Source organism: Rattus norvegicus, chromosome 8 (assembly GCF_021556685.1).
Source record: "Rattus norvegicus strain SHRSP/BbbUtx chromosome 8, alternate assembly SHRSP_T2T, whole genome shotgun sequence".
Taxonomy (NCBI): domain Eukaryota; kingdom Metazoa; phylum Chordata; class Mammalia; order Rodentia; family Muridae; genus Rattus; species Rattus norvegicus.
The window spans coordinates 89,009,038-89,026,572 of NC_141541.1; the positions used below are offsets into that span (position 1 = coordinate 89,009,038).

Sequence of the window (17,535 nt, forward strand, 5' to 3'; positions counted from 1 at the left end):
TACTCTCGTGTTTATGGGGAATCTCTCTCTCTCTCTCTCTCTCTCTCTCTCTCTATATATATATATATATATATATATTATATACGTATATATATATTTTAACAACTCAAGACAGAGTCTACTGAGACAATAGTCAGTTCCTCTGGGGCAGGGGGTTGTATTCAAACCTTGTCAGGACTTCTAATGTAAGTAATTATGCCTTTGCCTGATTCTTATGTAAATGAGGCATGGCAATGGCACAGGCTATTGTATTACTAAGTTTAAAATGCTGAGATAGGAAGTCAAGAGCTACAGCCAAGGCCACTTATTGCACCACGGAATATGAAAAATAGAAGACTCAGAATAACTATGTTAGAGAAAGTATTTGGGTCCTACAAAGGGGTGAAGTGTTTGTGCATGGCGGGACTCTAGCGTAAAGCCCAGCTAAAGGCAGAGGGGTCTGTTCAAAGTCAAGGTCACAGTTAAAATGGTCCAACTCAAAGCAGATGAACACGGGACAGCTGACACCCAGAGGGAGAAAGGTCAACATCTGAAGGTGAGATTGGTAGGGGTGGGGGTGGGCAGTCATTGTGGTAGCCAGAAGAAGACAAGGGAAAAGGGAGCACAGGCTGAAGGAGAGATGCAAGCAAAAGACTGCTCGAAAGGATCACATCCATCTGGTTGGACCTATGCCTCAAGCATTTGCTCATTTCATGTTGAAATAGTCTAAGAAGATTCTCTAATATTCTTTAGATCTTAAGTTGGCACAGCCAGCACGTTCTTAGTTTTATATGAAACACTACTTTTTAAATTACAACCCCTTTCATATGATAGAACTAGGAAACGTCTCTTTTATTAATTCATTTAATGACTGACTAGATAGGGAGAGCCTCCCATTTGCTGGTCCTGGTGCTCAGACACATCATTGAACAAAATAGCTGCCAGTCCCGAGACAGTGGAGGGAGCCAGAGAAATAATCCTCCACGGAACACATCGGAAAATTCATAATGGCAGGCGGGGGTAAGTGCTCTGCAAGTAAAACCAATGGGAAAGGAGGCAGAGGGATCCAGGCACCGCAAACGCAAAGGAGAAGTAGTAGGAAGAAGAGCGTCATGTTCAGGGGACTCCTGGCTTGGAGGCTGTGCGACCCCATTGAATGGTGCAGGATCTGCCAATGGTGATGGTGGTTGAAGACGGCATTCTCCTAGACATCCTTTCTTAGGAGATGGAACATCCTTTCTTAGGAGTGTTCAGTTAAAAGGAGAAAGTAATCCAAGAAAGTGGTAGAGATGGTTACTAAAACAAAACGAACAAAGAAGCGAACAAAACCATCAGGGACAACTTCTTGAAAATAAAGACCGCACCTCTAAGGAGAGAGACTCAAGACTGAACGTGGTCAACGACTGGCAGATCTTCATGGCTAAGCCTGTCCGCTTTTCTGAATTCTAGCTGAAAAAAAAAGTGTCTTTTCCCCCCCTTTTCTCTTTTTCTGTCTGTTCTTTAGAAACAGGCTAAAATTCTAAGCATGCACACTCAGGCACTCTAAAAATTATTTCTCTGAAGAGTACTCCCTCAACTGCTTGTCACTCCATGGTTTCTCACCCAATCGCCAATTAAATGATCCTCAAGCTTAAAAAGAAAAAAAAAAGGATTAGTTTTGTCTAATGCGACAGGAAACTCAGATGTCATTAAGCCCTATGACAGTGTGAAGATTTTTACAAAATAATTTTACAGCTTCATTTGGGGATAACTGGCAAGTGAAAAAAAAAGTCTGCCTTTGCCTTTTATTTATAATGGCAAAAGTTGCTGGAGAGTGTGTTCCAAGGCACAAGAGGATGGGGCAGAGGGATCGGAGAAGTAACTGGGGAAAAGGCAGGGGGGATTCTGAAGAAATCCCCATGAGGGTGCTCCTCAAGGCTGAGAGAGTAGTACGCCCTCAGAGGGAAAGAGTCTCTGAAACTTGAAAGGGAGAAGCCACATCACCCGGTGTCTATAGACGCCACACTGGAAATTGTAGTGGGATGCTCAGGGGAGCTTGTGACAAATACAAAGAAGACTAACCTGAGGGAAACAAACTTCCAATTCATGGAAATCAGGAAGGAAAGCGCAAACAGTTCACCTGTGGCTATAACTTGAATGCTAACTGATGGTTGTATTATTTACCAAAGGGTTGGTAGGAGAGACTAAAGGGCTCATACTGAGAGACACTGAAATCACTGTCTCCAGTAATAGAAAGTCAACAAGTGATAAGTGATTTCTTTTAAAAAATGAGAGGAAGGGTGAGTGCCAGGAAGACATCGGAGTTCAAAGGCAACATTTTAAAGAAAGGGGCCTCCCAGAAAGCAGGTGTGACACACCATACTTCACTATGGTTTAAGTTAAGATATCGCTCTTTTGGGGTGGAGATGGAGATTCAAATGCGGTTCTAGAAATGAACAGAGAAGTGACATCCGTGAGAGCCACAGAGCAAGAACCCCCCACCAGTCTGCTCCTTCAGGACAGTGACACAGGACGGTCAGAACGGATTTTTCTCAAAACGCAGGAAAATTGACTAGTAATGGTTAGCAATCACGGGGATGCTTAATTACGAAAATCTGGCCAGATCTCAGCGCTCACAGTGAACTGCGTGGCATTTTTTTTTTTTTTTTTTCTGTTTCTCTCTGCTCTGAGGCTCAGCGGTAGCCTGGGAAACAGCAGCCGGGCCCCTAGGTACCAGGACTTCCGCGAGCAGAAGGGACCTTACGAAGAAGGAAGAGTAATTATTTGTTTTGACCTGTCTTTTGACTCCCTGGAAGCCGGACTCAAAAGGCCTGCCTTTCTCCCAGCTCAGCAGGACTCTCCCGAGGCTGAAAGTGGCTGCCCGCAGGGTGCCTGCCGAAACCACAAGGCGCATGCACTAATTGCCCTGCGTGAAGCAGTGGCGGCAGCAGGCACAACAGCCCACTAGCGGGAAAACTGGGGGGAAGAGGCAGAGCAAAAGTTGCTTTGAGGAACAGCTCTGTCCCGTGGAGGAGAAGTTGGCTTACCATGTCTTCTCTGAGAGGACATAAATTCACTCGGTCTTCAAGGCCAAGCTTCTTGAATGCAGAAACTTCAATATCCAGCAACTACTTTTTTTCCCCCCATTTATACATTTCTTTTCATTTAAACAGTTTACATAAATGGAATAATTCAGTGTAGTGATAACATTTTTTCTGAAAAGTGTCTTTTGACCCCAAAGGAAGAAGATGATTCCCAGACCTTACTGCCAAGCTAATGTATGTTTGAGGTTACTTGAGGCTACTTAACCGGCTGTCCTGTGCACTCAACTTGTATAAGTTTAACTTGCCTTTAAGAGAAAAATGTAAGTGACTTTACTATATGTCTTGGATTTCCCATGCGATCAGCGTTTACAACTTCAGCCAAGTACGTAATTTTGATCTTAAGTTATGTGCTTCTTCATACACTCCCTCCCCCGACAGAATAGTGTTTATAGGTATTGTGGTTTGAAAGTAGTGTGCTGTGGTTGGAAGCAACATATGGATGTAGGCTCATGATATGAGGACTGCAGACAGCCCAGTAACCACAAACAATAGTTAGGTAGAAGACACAGGGAGAGAAGCGGAGAATTCAAATTTGAGCTTGCTCTTGGCCACACTATTGCAACAGGTAGTTTCTGTCTTCATTCCTGAACAGGGCATAGACTCACTGTGCTGCCCCCTCTGAGGTTTCTCTAAGACTTCAATTCACTCAGTTTTCAGTACATAAAATGTTGGGAGCTGGGTTTTCTTATTCACCAGAACCTTCAGGAGAGTCGTATCAGTTGTTATCACTAATTTGTTCCTTCATACACGATTTGGGCAAACCAGGACCCACTGGAGGAGTTGTGGCATTTGAAGTGAAGGCAATCCTTCTATCTCAGCCATCTCTCCAGCCCCAATAATTAATTTTTTCCCCTTAACTTGCTTTTGACTCACCAAGCAGACTGAGGCACACCTCTGGCAGTCAGTGAGGGCAGTTCAGAAAGGATTAACTGACAGGAGAAGGCCCACCTACAATGGGGAAGCATCATTGCTTGGGTTAGGGACCCAACTGGAATATAAAAGAACACAGGACAGGGGAGCGAGCAGGGTTCTGGCATTGCCCTGTTCTCTGCTGCCTCCCTCATAGTCACACACTCTTGCCACCACATGGTGACTCACGACCATTTGTAATGGGGAACTGATGCCCTCTTCTGGTGTGTTTGAAGACAGCTACAGTGCACGCATATAAAATTAATTACTATATATAGGTTTAGAAGGTTTCATTTCTTCTATCCCTCCCTCTTGGATCAATTGTTCTGGATAAAGAGAGTTGCCGTGGCATGGGAACACTGAGCTGCCTGGTGGGAGGCTGTGTGAGAGGCCTGAGCCATTGACTGACTGTACCCCAGGAAGTGATTCCAGCAGTGACGTCATCAGTCCAGCAGTGACATCATCAGGACACACATATTAAGTCTTAAAAGGTGTGTAGCCTTCACTGACATCTTGACATCAAGCCTATCAGAGGCTCTAAGCCTCTAGTCACTCCTAGACTTCCATAGAGCCAGGAAGAGATAATTTGATTCTATTGCTGCCTTAAGTTGTGAAATCCAGAAGCATTTTATGTGCAGCAGGGAGACCACTCCACACAGATGTCATTAAACCCAGTGCAACAGGGCTTTGGCTTGCCAGATATCTTCTCTAGTTTTTATTATAGTAAGAAAAAATGGCTATGGCTTTAGAATAGTTACTTTGAAGCACACTTACATGATAATAATATATTAGAATTTACATACAATATATTAAAATGGATTGTCCCAACATTCTGCTATCCAGTGGGGATATTAGTTATCAGTTTCTTGTTTGTAGGGAAGTGTTTGGGATATTACATTTATTGCATTTACTGATCTTGCAGGAAGGAGTATACTCCCAGCATGGGACATTGATCTAATCTCCATTCCAGAATTTTCCGTCTTAAACAGTAGTTTTTATAAAAATATTTTGCAGTGTTTTATTTACTACCCTGAAATGAGCATAAATAAGAATACAACCCAATCAATACACATTTTCAAAAGAGGCAGTGCAGTGATACCACACGAAGAACAAATGCAATTCCCTATGCAGCCCATGCTGACCTTGCACATGCGGTGTTGCCTAGACTAGACTCAAGCTTAGTCTTAGAAGTTTGCAATACAGGTGAGAGCCACCGCTCTCCTCTCACATTTACATTTATGTGTAAGTATTTTCAGTATCATCTTAGATTCCTAAGTTATGAAAAAAATACTGTTTCAGATGATATAATGCCACAGAAATATCCTGACTTTACCATTGTAAGAGAAGTCAGTGGTTTTCTGAAACATTGGTAACTTTTACAAAAATTTAAACAAAACAAAACATAATGTCCTTAGTTTACCTATTAGTTGGATTGCTAGAAAGTACAAAGTTGATTAAGACGTTGTAACACATACTTTGAAAACTATGCTTAAATTGAAAAAGGAGCATTGAGAAAATGTGAATGCCCTAAGTGTCTGTAGTCTCTAATGCATCGTCAAGGATCTCTGATTGACAGGGCCAGTGCTTTCTGCTGGCTTTGAAGGTATCAATAGAATGCCCGAAGCAGTGAAGACTGTTTGTCCATAGAATACAGAGTATTTTCATCATGGGGAATATAAATCATTATGTCTTGGTAGATATTGAAAGGTTTTATGTCCATACATTTATTTCCACATTTGTGACTGGTAATTGTGCGTTGTTTAAATTCTCTTTTGAACTGTCAATAGCATCTTGTTTCCTTATTAATTCATGTGTTAAATGCAATTCTCAGACCATTCATTTTTCTTATGACATAAGAGTGTTTTTTATTTTTAATATTCTAATAAATTTCTACTTTAGGAGAAGTCTAGGTGTGGACACACGTAGTTGTTGTTACTATATGTATGAATGTTGGCCAAGCTACTGTAACGCAAATGAGACAAACAGATACAGAGAACATTTCATCCAGGGGCAGTAGGATACAAATTCCTCTCATAGCACATGGAATGCCCTCCAGGGTAGTTAAATGACAGGGCACAAATCACGATTCAGGTGAAGTAAAAAGAAGCAAAATAATATTATGCTCAGACCACTACAGAACAAAGCTAAAATCTTCTGAGAACAACAAAGTTCAGGCAACATGCTTTCAAATGACCAATGTTTAGTCAAAGGAGGTAGAAGGGAGCACCAGATAGGTCTTGAAACAAATGAAAATGAAAATACAATGTATCCAAATCTGTGTGATATGGCAAAGACATACGGAGAGGGAAAGTGGTAGTAACATGTCTGCTGTGTAACCTGTCTGCCTTCAAAAACTAGAAAAGAGTAACAACATACTTGACTGCCAATAAGGCAAACACAAACCAAACCCAAAATTAGGGGAGGGGGGCATAATGACCAGAACAGAAATTTAAAGCAAGTTATTTTTTTTTAAAAGATAAGCAAATTGGCAAACCTTTTGCTACACTAATTTTTTTAATTTATTTTATTTATTCCATGTATATAAGTACACTGTTGCTGTCTTCAGACACATCTGAAGGGGACATCGGATCCCATTATGGATGGTTGTGAGCCATCATGTGGTTGCTGGGAATTGAACTCGGGACCTCTGGAAAAGCAGTCAGTGCTCTTAGCTGCTGAGCCATCTCTCCAGCCCTATGCTAATGTTTTATATTTTTCTCCTATGTGTGAGCTCTTGCCAGCATGTATGTCTACCCCAGGTATATCACACAAATGTAGTACCCCTGTGGGCCAGAAGAGCCCGTGAAACAGGAGTTACATGTAGTGGTCAGTTACGGTGTGGATGCTGGGAATTGAACACACTGAGATCCTTTGCAAGTGCTTAAGCACTTTTAACCCCTGCCCTCTCCTATCTATATTTTTAACTTATTTAAACCAATCATCCTCTGAATATTTATTGACTATCTACTACATGTCTGAATACGATTTAAATCAACAGAAGAGCTGCATAGAATTATTGTTTAGATACTCAGGCTTAAAGTAAGGCCAAGCACTGGGCTGAAAACCTAAAATCACAAATTTATTTAATCCAGGGTGATTTCTTCAGAGACTGAGTATTTAGGAGTTTGGTAGATTGTGAGACTGATACGCTACGTACTGTGCTGATGAAGCACCCAGTCAGGACTCCCAGTGGAGGGATAAGGACACCAATCCACCCACAAAACCTTCAGCCAAAAATTCGTTGCCTACACGAAGTGCAGGGACAAAAATGGGGCAGAGACCAGAGGGAGGCCCAACTTGAGATCCACACCATGCGTAAGAACCAGTCCCTGACACTATTAAATGATACTCCCTTAGGCTTACAGACAGGGGCCTAGCATAACTGTCCTCTGAGAGGATCCACTGAGAGGTTGATTGAAACAGACGTAGATGCCCACAGCCAATCATGAGATGAGGTGCTCTGGGAGTTTTGTGGAGGAATTGCGGGAAGGATCTAGGGACCTGGAGGCGATAGGAACTACACAGGAAAACCAAGAGTCAACTAATCCGAATCCTTGTGGGCTCCTAGAGACGGAACTACCGACCAAAGAGCTGGACCCAGTTCTCTCCCCACCCCAAACCCCGTGCCTGTGTGTAGCAGACATGCAGCTTGGTCTTCATGCGGGTCCCCTAACAACTGTAGCAGGGGCTGTCCCTGACTCTGTGCCTGCATGTGGATCCTGTTCCCCTAATTGGGCTGCCTTTTCTGGCCTCAGTGGGAGATGTGCCTGGTCCTGCAGTGAGTTGATGTACTGGGGTGGGTGGTACCCAGGAAGCCTCCCCCTTCTCAGAGGAGAGGGGAAGGGGGCTACAATGAGGCAGAGTGCTGCAATCGGGATGTAAAGTGAATGAATAAATAAATAAGTAAATAAATGGAGAAAAAAAGTTTAGTAGACTACTGTGATGGTTTGCATATGCTTGGCCCAGGGAGTAGCACTATTAGAAGGTGTGGCCTTCTTGAAGGAAGTGCATCACTGTGGGGGTGGGCTTGGAAACCCTCCTCCTAGCTGCCTGAGGATGCTCAGTCTGTTCCTGGCTTCCTTCCGGTGAAGATGTAGAACTCAGCTCCTCCTGCACCATGGCTGCCTGGATGCTGCCATGCTCCTGCCTGGATGATAATGGGCTGAACCTCTGAACCTGTAAGCCAACCCCAATTAAATGTTGTCCTTTATAAAACTTATTTTGGTCATGGTGTTTGTTCGCAGTAATAAGACTCTAACTAAGACATCTACTGTTTTTATTTTTCCTTCTAAAGTCAAGCTTTCTGTACATTCGCGAGAACACTAAAGAGAGAACAAAAAGCGCTTGAGAAGGAATCTCTGACCCATTTCTGCCTTGACTTCACACAGTCATTCATTTATTCAGACATGTATTGCCTAGTGGCTCCGTGTCCATAACTGTACTAGAGTGTAATAATAGCTCTCATTTTTCGAGTGCTTGGGACATGCACAGTTGTAAGCACTGTACCTATACATGCAGTCTTCCGAAGAACTCGACCATCATTTGAAAGACAGAGCACTGAAGCACAGAGAGAAGTTATTTACAGGCTGGGTTGCAGGTACTCAGGTTTGAGTTTGGACACCACCTCTCTACGCTGTGGAGGCTCCAGTGGTTTATATGACAGATGTTCTGTCTGTCTTCAGGAAACCTTCAACTTCCAGCATCACTAATCTAATAGTAAGTGTGTGAGGTTCTGCAAAGGGGGTGTAGGGGCTTTGGTATGAGTAGAGGAAGGTCCATGCGATGAAGCCGATGAGGCGTGCCCTGGTAGCTTCAGAGCATTATAAACAAGGCTGAATGGGAGAGAAGACAGCCAGAATGCTACTAAGGGCAATTAATTGCATTTTTGAAGAAACCCAAGCTGTGATCATTTATAAAAACTAAAGCCTCTGTGCTGGAGACGCCCTCCTGGCTTCTCGAGAGAGCCTCCTCAGAAAACAACGATGAATAGTTTGGACTTCAGAGAGCTATTTTGAAGAAAACGCAAACATCTCCTACGAATTCCAAAATTGTTTATGTCACAAAATGTTTTCATAAAATAATCATGAAAAATATTGAAGTACGTTTAATGGGTTTTCTTAATTGCAAAGTAATCGTTTACATGAACGTAAGGTTGACCCTCCAGCTCTTCAGAGGATAGCTAGTGGTATGATATTTGTGCAGTTTTTTTTAAATGAATAGTAAATGAAAGAAATCAGCAAAAGTAAACATTTTGGAGAGAGTGTGATGTATAGTTTGCCGAAGTCAGGAAGCTGTAAAGGCAGAAATGAATCAGATTTCCACAAAGCATCTTTATTAGATGTGCCTTGTGTCAAGACTATGTGCTGTCCCCAGAGCAGAGCCTGGATACTTCGTGGGTACCACGCTTCACAGACCACTGTGCAACGAGTCCCCTGATCGTGGTGCTGGGCTGTAAATGAGCAGCTAACAATTAGGGGCTAGGGATCAGTTAGTGCTGTGGCAGTCAGTTACTGGTAGATGCCAAGTTCCTACGCCAAGCTGAGAAGATGTGTTATAAAATGGATAGGGGACCTGGCCATGTCCCAAGTGTAGTTAGAATGAAATGAACTCCGATTTGAGTCTGTCTCTGAAATACTGAAAAAGTTAAAGAAAAAAAAAGTTCATGTCAGAAAAAAATTGGGAAAAAATTATATGACTTTAAAAGGTTAGTGTCTTTTCAGTGAATTCCTGAGCGTCTCCTGGCAGCTTGCTGGGGACCATCTAACGTTAGAGGATGCTATTCTTTCCATTGTCACTGACAGAGCCATTTTATATGTCCATAATCTGTAGAAAAACAATGATGATGCAAACAATTCTAGCCTGGAGAGATGTGAGCAAACTTTATCTGATGAATATGACTTTATACTCTTCTGTGAAAGCGTGGTTCACTGTATTTTATTGCATATTTTTATCGGTTTTGCCATTTTTTGTCAGCATTTCTGATTGCCTCATGGATTTGGCAAACAATTTTTAAAGTGGGCCAACTAGCAAATATTCTAGTCAAAACAGGCCTGATGGTCTCCAGAACCATAAACACGCTTCTGTAGATCTAACGCAGTAAAGACAGCACACATCGAAGGGTGTGATGGCAGTCGTTTGAGTTGGATACCATTTCTGCACAATGCAAATATTTTACCTTTAAAAATCTTTTCCAATTATGTATAAATTTTAAAATATGCCTACTTTGGAGAACGTACAAAGCCAGGTGGTAGTCAGAATGTGAACATAGGGAATAGTTCACCAACCCCTTCATTTATATTTGGTCTGTTCTACAAATTCTCTTTGAACCAAAAGTAGAATCTTATTATTCAATGAATCGAATAAAATATCTAACATGAATTTGTTTTGTATTCCAAGGAGTCATGACCACACCTCTTTTTTGCTATGGAAGTATATCATGGTAGTGTGCTAGCCTAGCATACTTGAAGCCCAGCGTTTGAGTCTTAGCATCAGTTAAAAAATACGATATTTCCCAGGACCAATAAACAACATCTGCTTCGGATATTTGGAGATGATGAACCAAAAGACAGGACTTATCTGCTTTTGGTTGACACTAGAATTCTGTGGTGTCTTCAGGATTCATCTGTGGCATGAAACCATCTGTGAAGGAACTGAAGTTGCTTATCTGGAAAGGGACCTCATATGGGCATGTCTGAAAAGGTTTCCAGATGATTCTAAGATATTGGGACCCTGAGTAAGGTAGTGGTTTTAACTTGTTTTTGGTGTCTCAAAGTGATCTGCTATTTAAATATATGAAACATGATGATATGGACAGAACTCCTGACGTATTATGGATCATGCGTTTGATAATCTTAGTACAAGGCAGTAGGTAAAAGATGATCTAAATAGATTTAATTACACTTTTACAATTTTTCTTATTGGTTGGTATTTGGCTTCAAGGATACTGCTTGAGAATTAAGTATACCTTTAATTTATTTAAGTCTCCCTTCACTACACAAATCCTTTGAGGTGGATGAAAGACGTAGCAGTGCTAACCACAATCTGAAGGGTTTTGGTTCCCTGCTTCCTCAGAACATTCTACAGTTTTGGATGTGAGGAGTTGGGAGAGGCAGTTTATCAATCATGCATTTCCCTCCCCTGCTTTAGGAGGAAGGGCCTGGAAGCTGAGCTTTGAGCACCTACCAAGCAAAGCATCCAGGGGAATTCTCCCTTTGCATGATGAAAACACCAACTGAAGATGATTCAAGTTATGAAAAATTGTATCGGGTGCATTTAAACACCAGTGAGTCTGTCAATTTAGCAAGAGCCTGCTTTATGCCCTTCATAAATTTTCATACTAAAAGAGTAATTGTATTTACTAGCAATGAACTTTATTCAGTAGATAGCTCACTCTGACCTTACATCCTGATGGGGCCAGTGCTGAAGTTAATGAGCCCAGTGGAAAAACTGAAGTCAAAGAACTCGAATAAGGAAGAGAGGGTTAAATCAATAAGAAAACCAGGACTCTGATCCCACTCACTACGATTGGGAGATTGGAAACTCAGATTCCTACCTGAACAACAGCTCTCCCAACTGTGCCTACCATGCCTCAGACACAATCACACTCAGGGAATTAGAAGGGCTGACAAAGGGGTGTCCCAAAATATGGACATTTGAAGAAGAACTTGAACCCAAAATATGAAGAAGAAGTTGGATTTGTGAATTCTAAAAGGAGTGGGGGAGACAACCCATCCTAGCTGATTATAAATTAAAATTCTAGGAAAATATTTCCTAGTTAATCCCAAGAGTGAGGGAGCGTGGATAGGCGGCAAGGCACACCAAAGTGAAAAGAGCCAGTCGGTATAACATGAAGTAAAGATGGGTGATGCCTGGAAGCAAACAGTGTCAAGGAGTCCTGACCAGCACTTAGGTTCCTGCTGTGGTGGTCGTAGTCACAGAAACAGGTTTTATACAATGAAATCCCATAATATTTCTCATAAATACTCTGCAGTGGGAAGAAGAATTACTATCTTTTGCACCTTGGTTTGGAAATAGGTTAGTTAAATAAAATTTACAGAGAAGCTTTGAACCATCACAACTCAAATATACAAAAAGTATTACAGTGAAGCCATAATTCTTCAAGCTCTTCTCCCGAAAAGAGATTCCTTTAGTGAGTTTGTAAAACATGTATTCCTCCTTAGGTCTACAGACCCCATGATGTTTTATGGGGCTCTCCAGAAGAAATCCTGATTCACAGAAGAGTGTGGGAATAAGGGCAGGAGAGCCTTCCTCTCATCCACTGTGGGAAGCAACAGTGACAGAAGCACCGTGCTCAGGCTGGTCCCAGTTGACCCTACGGAGGATGGAGACCCTTTCCTTTTGCCTTCAGGTCTCTCGGTTCCTCCATGCACAGGGGTCTCTTCCTTATATTGAACTGGTAAAGACTTGGACCAGTAAGAGCTATCCAAAGACTTATGTCTAATACGAAAACCTAGTGAAACCCACAAAGGGAACCCCCTGCTCCAGGGGCAGCTCAGTTAAAGGAAAAGCATTGAATTCCAGCCGTAGCTTTGCACTTTGATGAGCAAGGAGCCATCCCGTGATCACAGTGAAGATTCCCTAGATACACTCTTCCATTTGGCATTTAAAAAGCTTTTTTATATTGGTAGATGCCATTAGATTAAAAAGTAGACGACGTCCTCTACTGTACAGCTAAAGAACTCATTGAGAGAACTAAATGTCGAAAAGAACGCTTGGCTTTCCTGGCTTTTGTCATTCTTACCTGGCAAATGTCCATCTTCGATTAGATCTCTCTGGACCATAAGAATAAAGTCTCTCTTAGGGAGAAGACTGGAAAGGTAAGTTTTAGCAGCTTTACCCAATTATATTTGTGAAAGGTATTTGTATTTCAGCCACTTAAGATAACTACTTCCTGCCTCAAGGAATTCTGAAAGACAGTTCTGTAAACACAGGGTATGTTAGTCTGTCTATGGTAGCTGTCTGTCTGTCTGTGTATCTCTATCTATCTATCTATCTATCTATCTATCTATCTATCTATCTATCATCTATAATCTATCTAATCATCAATGGTAATCTATATACTCATATACCTATATATGTATACATCAATGCTAAGTTATACTATAAATCTTATGAACACATAGCTTGAAGATACTAACCATTATGTACAAAGAAAGGAAGAATGTAAGACATTGGTTTTAAAATGCTGTTTTTAAGGGACAGTTTCAACACATGAACTTTCGGGGCTGAATACTGCAATAGTTCTAGTTGGCGCTATTTCTTTTTTAAAATATTCATTTATTTTAATGAAGACCATAGTGGAGGACTCTCCCATTTGTCTGCCAGGAGTCTCCAGTACCAACTCTCCTCCCCTGCCTTCTTTACTTCTCCTCTAACTGGGGCCACTAAGAACTTTCCCTCACTCCTTCCTACCCCAGCAACCCATGCATCTGAACACATCATGCTGGATATAGTTGGGGCTATTTCAAGCTCAGATTTCTAAGCACTGCTCATCTCCAAGTAGTTGGCAAAAGGTTTTGAATTGCCTTCAGAACACTGGATGCTTGGTTAACTTCATGCATTTGATACTGGTTAACTATCCATAAAATATGATATTTCATTTGTTTTATTTTATTGGATATTTCAAAGAGTCTGCAAGATTTATTGAGGAAAATGAACTATTAAAGAATCAAAGGCTGATCATGTTTTAAGTCATAAAAGTTCAACTCTATAGGACATATGAAAGGGTGATGGTGTGTGTGTGTGGTGTGAGCATATTTCAAAAGCTAAATGCAAAAGCAATGTAAACATTTTCACTAAGGAGAAAATGTGCATGATTTATGCAATAGCTTATTGCTGACTACATAGGAAAGAAGTTATATCTAAACACCTGTCCTCATCTGCGATGGAGAACGCTCCAATGATGGCTATCTTTCTCATCAAATAGAATGCTTTAAGGATGGTTTTAAGGTAAGCTATGACACCAAACATGGCCCCATTTTGCATCATGAGCACTTTGTGTTCTACTCCACAGTGAACAGCAAGCTCAGGGACATATCTGTTGTGGGGACATAATTATCACAAGTGGCAGCCATCTATCTGCTATCACCCATCCTCCCATCCATTTATTCATTTATGCAGTGAATGTCCTTGGAGCAGAGGAAAGCAAGAAAATGACAGGAATTAGTGTAAAGAGATAGAGTAGAATTGCTCCAACTCAAGGGCAGGTGAAATGGCTAACCACATCTAAGAGTCGCCATCACTAACCGGGAACTATCTCAGTTGATTAAGCTATTTATTACTTCATTGAAATAATAGACTTGGCACACAGGAGATATTTCCCAGTGGAAAGAAGCAATTCTTTATCTACTTTAGATGCTTAATACAGAGACCGAACACTCTTTGTTCTTTAAGTTAAGCACATTTAATAAAGAGCCAGGTTTGAGGAATAATGATTTTGTGGTTTGCTGCCTCCATAGCACTGGAAATGCTGTGGTAGAATCCTAACAGCAACCCCTCCTGAAGCACACAGAGTCAGCACATGATGCAATTCCTTATGTGGGAACTGATCTGTTCCTGGACCTAGATTTCCTCTGAGTCATTCCTGTCTTCCTCTGCTCTGTTCTCTTCCAGGGTAGGGTTGTATAGACCTCTGTATTTTTTTTATTTAAAAACTTCTGTATAACCTGGTTCTGGGTGAGTTTGGCCAGTGTGGGTGGGGTACTGGTTGGGAAGATGTGTACTTTGAGAAAAGTCTCTTTCCTCTGGGCTTCTCTTACTGGCTAATTGTTCCAGGCATGCACCTTTCCTTCAGTGAGCTGGCTCCGGGGTCTGACACTGCTCTAGCTTCCCTATATCTCCCAGGCCTGTTGGCAGCAGAAAGGTCCCCCTCTTGCTATCTCTGGGTAGCCCTTCTGTCCTTATTGGGTTTTTGCCCTTCTGTATCTAAGGCTTCTATTCCCTATGTTTAAGTCTCCTTCTTGTAAATAATTTTCGAACCATTTGAAGTTGCTGATATCTGATGGTTTCGGTTTTGAAAAATGACAATCTAATGTGTGAAAAAGTTTTGTTTTTCTGGTTATTTATATTTCGACTGTTGTGAGTCAACTAGAAAAGGGACCCAACATACTAGAAAGGGTCTTTCAAATGCTGGCCCAGGCACAGGAGTGATGGTGAGTCTAGGCCCCAGAGCTGGGCAGGTGAGGACACTGTGAGCATAGTCAGAGCCACGTGGCCATGCAGGCTGTGTGTCAGGCAGCCAGCATTTTCCAGGTGGGATAAGATCAGACTCCAACCTTAAATAGTCTGATTGAAGTCATTAGAGAAGAGAAAATAGAACATTATGGAAACTTATTTATATCACAGCGACTACATGAAAAGTTAATACATTTCTCACCTAAAAATAACATGTTAGTGATTTATAGTGATGGCTTTGCTGTCTTTATGAATACTATTTACATTGTCAACTAGACCAGCTTACCTTATTAACCCCTTATGAAGTGTCAGGAGAGACAAGTCCCTACCTCGAGAGGACAGATTTAGTGATCATGACTCAGTTCCGTTTCTATGGAGCCAGAATATATCCTGGAGCTACACAGGAAATGTGCACTCCTGTAGACACTCAACAAAATATCTTTCCCCATTTTGAACCCAAAATAAAAAGCTAATAAAATCTGCACGATAAGAAAATGATTGTATTTGAAGCCCCATGATGCCCAATCTGTTTGCTTTCATATCAACCTTCATAAACCTGCCTGCAGGGCCTCACAGGCCAGGAGCTGTGGGCAGATTGGAAATGACATTGTCGTTACAGCAGGGCTGTGAAACAAACAACAGGATATCCGTACCTAAAATTTGGATAGTTTTGTATCATGATTTTTTTTTTGCACCGATCTCATATATTTTTTGAAATACTTCAAGTACAAGGGAATTATACCACAATGCAACCTGTCTTTACCAAGTGGAGGAGTTACCAACAACCAGGGCTAAAACATACCATTACAAGTGCATGGCTGCAAAATGCATAAAATGTCAAATTGGGTATCTTGCCTAGACTGTGCCTCACAAGAGCAAGTAGGAAAAGTTAACAGTGAGCAGAAAATAAGACTTCCCAGGGGGAAATAGACGGAGAAATATAATGGTTTATGTATGAAGGCTACATATTTCAAAATTCAACAAGCAGCTAAGGGAAATATAAGACATATTTTTTTATGTTTAACAAAATAACAGGAGACACATGCCTATCAGGTGATTGTAGCTATTGAAGCTGCCATTTCCCATTGTGCCAATAAAGATGGAGGGTCTGGAGCAGCACCACCAGTTTCCTTTGATGGCCTTATAGGACCAGAATTACCTGGGTTGAAGTACAGCCAAGCCCTCATCAAGGGCCTCCCATCCATCATTTCCCCTGACATCTCCTTGGGAGATGGTGAGGGCCTTTGGGCTTCAGCCTGGCACTCGAGTCTGGTTGCTTAACTATTTTTTTTCTCATTTCCTTGGGAAGCCACTTATACTGGATTAGCCTCTTAGAGAATCTCTGGAATCATGAGAAAAAAAAATCAGCTCGGGTGGGCGGAGTGGCAGCAGCTGGTTTTGTTTAGCGTGCATGGTGAAGGCCCCTCCTCTAATGAATTCTGACTTTTCTCTATAACTGAGCATATGATCCTCCGTACTCTAGTTGCCAGATGAAACAGTCTTTGAATGAAACCGGTTCTCTCAGGGTGATGTCCAAATCGCAGACAAGTCGTAGCTGCTTCCCTCCCAGGGACTATTCCCAGCATGGGTGTTTCTACCATCTTGGATGCCCTGCCCAGTACTGCTCACTGTTGGCCTATTTCCAGTTTCTCTCGCCATGTGAAGTTTTTCTTTGCTACCTCCCACACCTTTGTTTCTAACATGTGTCCTACCGTGTAAAAGTCCTTTGGTTACTCCTTTTTATTTTTTGTGCTAGTTTACAATCCTCGTTTCTTCTTCCACTTACTACCTACTCCCTTATGCATTTTCCCCCCAGGATATTTTGACCACAAGAGGAATTATGTACAACTACCTCTACCTAAATTTAATACACATTAAGATGTTTAAAGCAAAAGCAGGTGCAAGTGATTTGCTGAGTTTCTGTTGTGCATCTGTCCTTCAGGTCCAGTGGCTATCAGGATCACATTAAGAGCAGCTGGGATTACCCAGATGAGACCCTTATAAGTTGGGGTTGGTTCACATTGTTTCCTCAGAAGAAGGTGGGAAGAGTCACTGGATTTTCAGCTAAAATTTTAGTCATTTCTTACCACACCTTTCTCTAAGCAAAATGTAGGGGTTCTCATCCTGTGGGCTTAAACTTCTTGTGGTAGAATGACACTTTCACAGAGGTCACCCAAGACCATCAGAAAACACAGATATTCACACGACGATTCAGAACAGTACCGGAATTACAGTTATGAAGTAGAAGCAAAATATGTTTTATGGTTAGGGGTCACCGCAACACGAGGAACTGTAGTAAAGGGTCACACGCATTAGAAAGATGGAGACTCACTTCTCCTGCCCAGTTGCATGTGGCCTCAGCAGTTGATAG

General features: G+C 41.7%; 1 protein-coding gene across 1 annotated transcript in view; it reads right to left on the reverse strand.

Moving 5' to 3' along the window:
- The window catches only part of Impg1 (interphotoreceptor matrix proteoglycan 1), a 146,353-nt gene that overhangs the window by 33,544 nt on the left and 95,274 nt on the right, over positions 1 to 17,535 (reverse strand).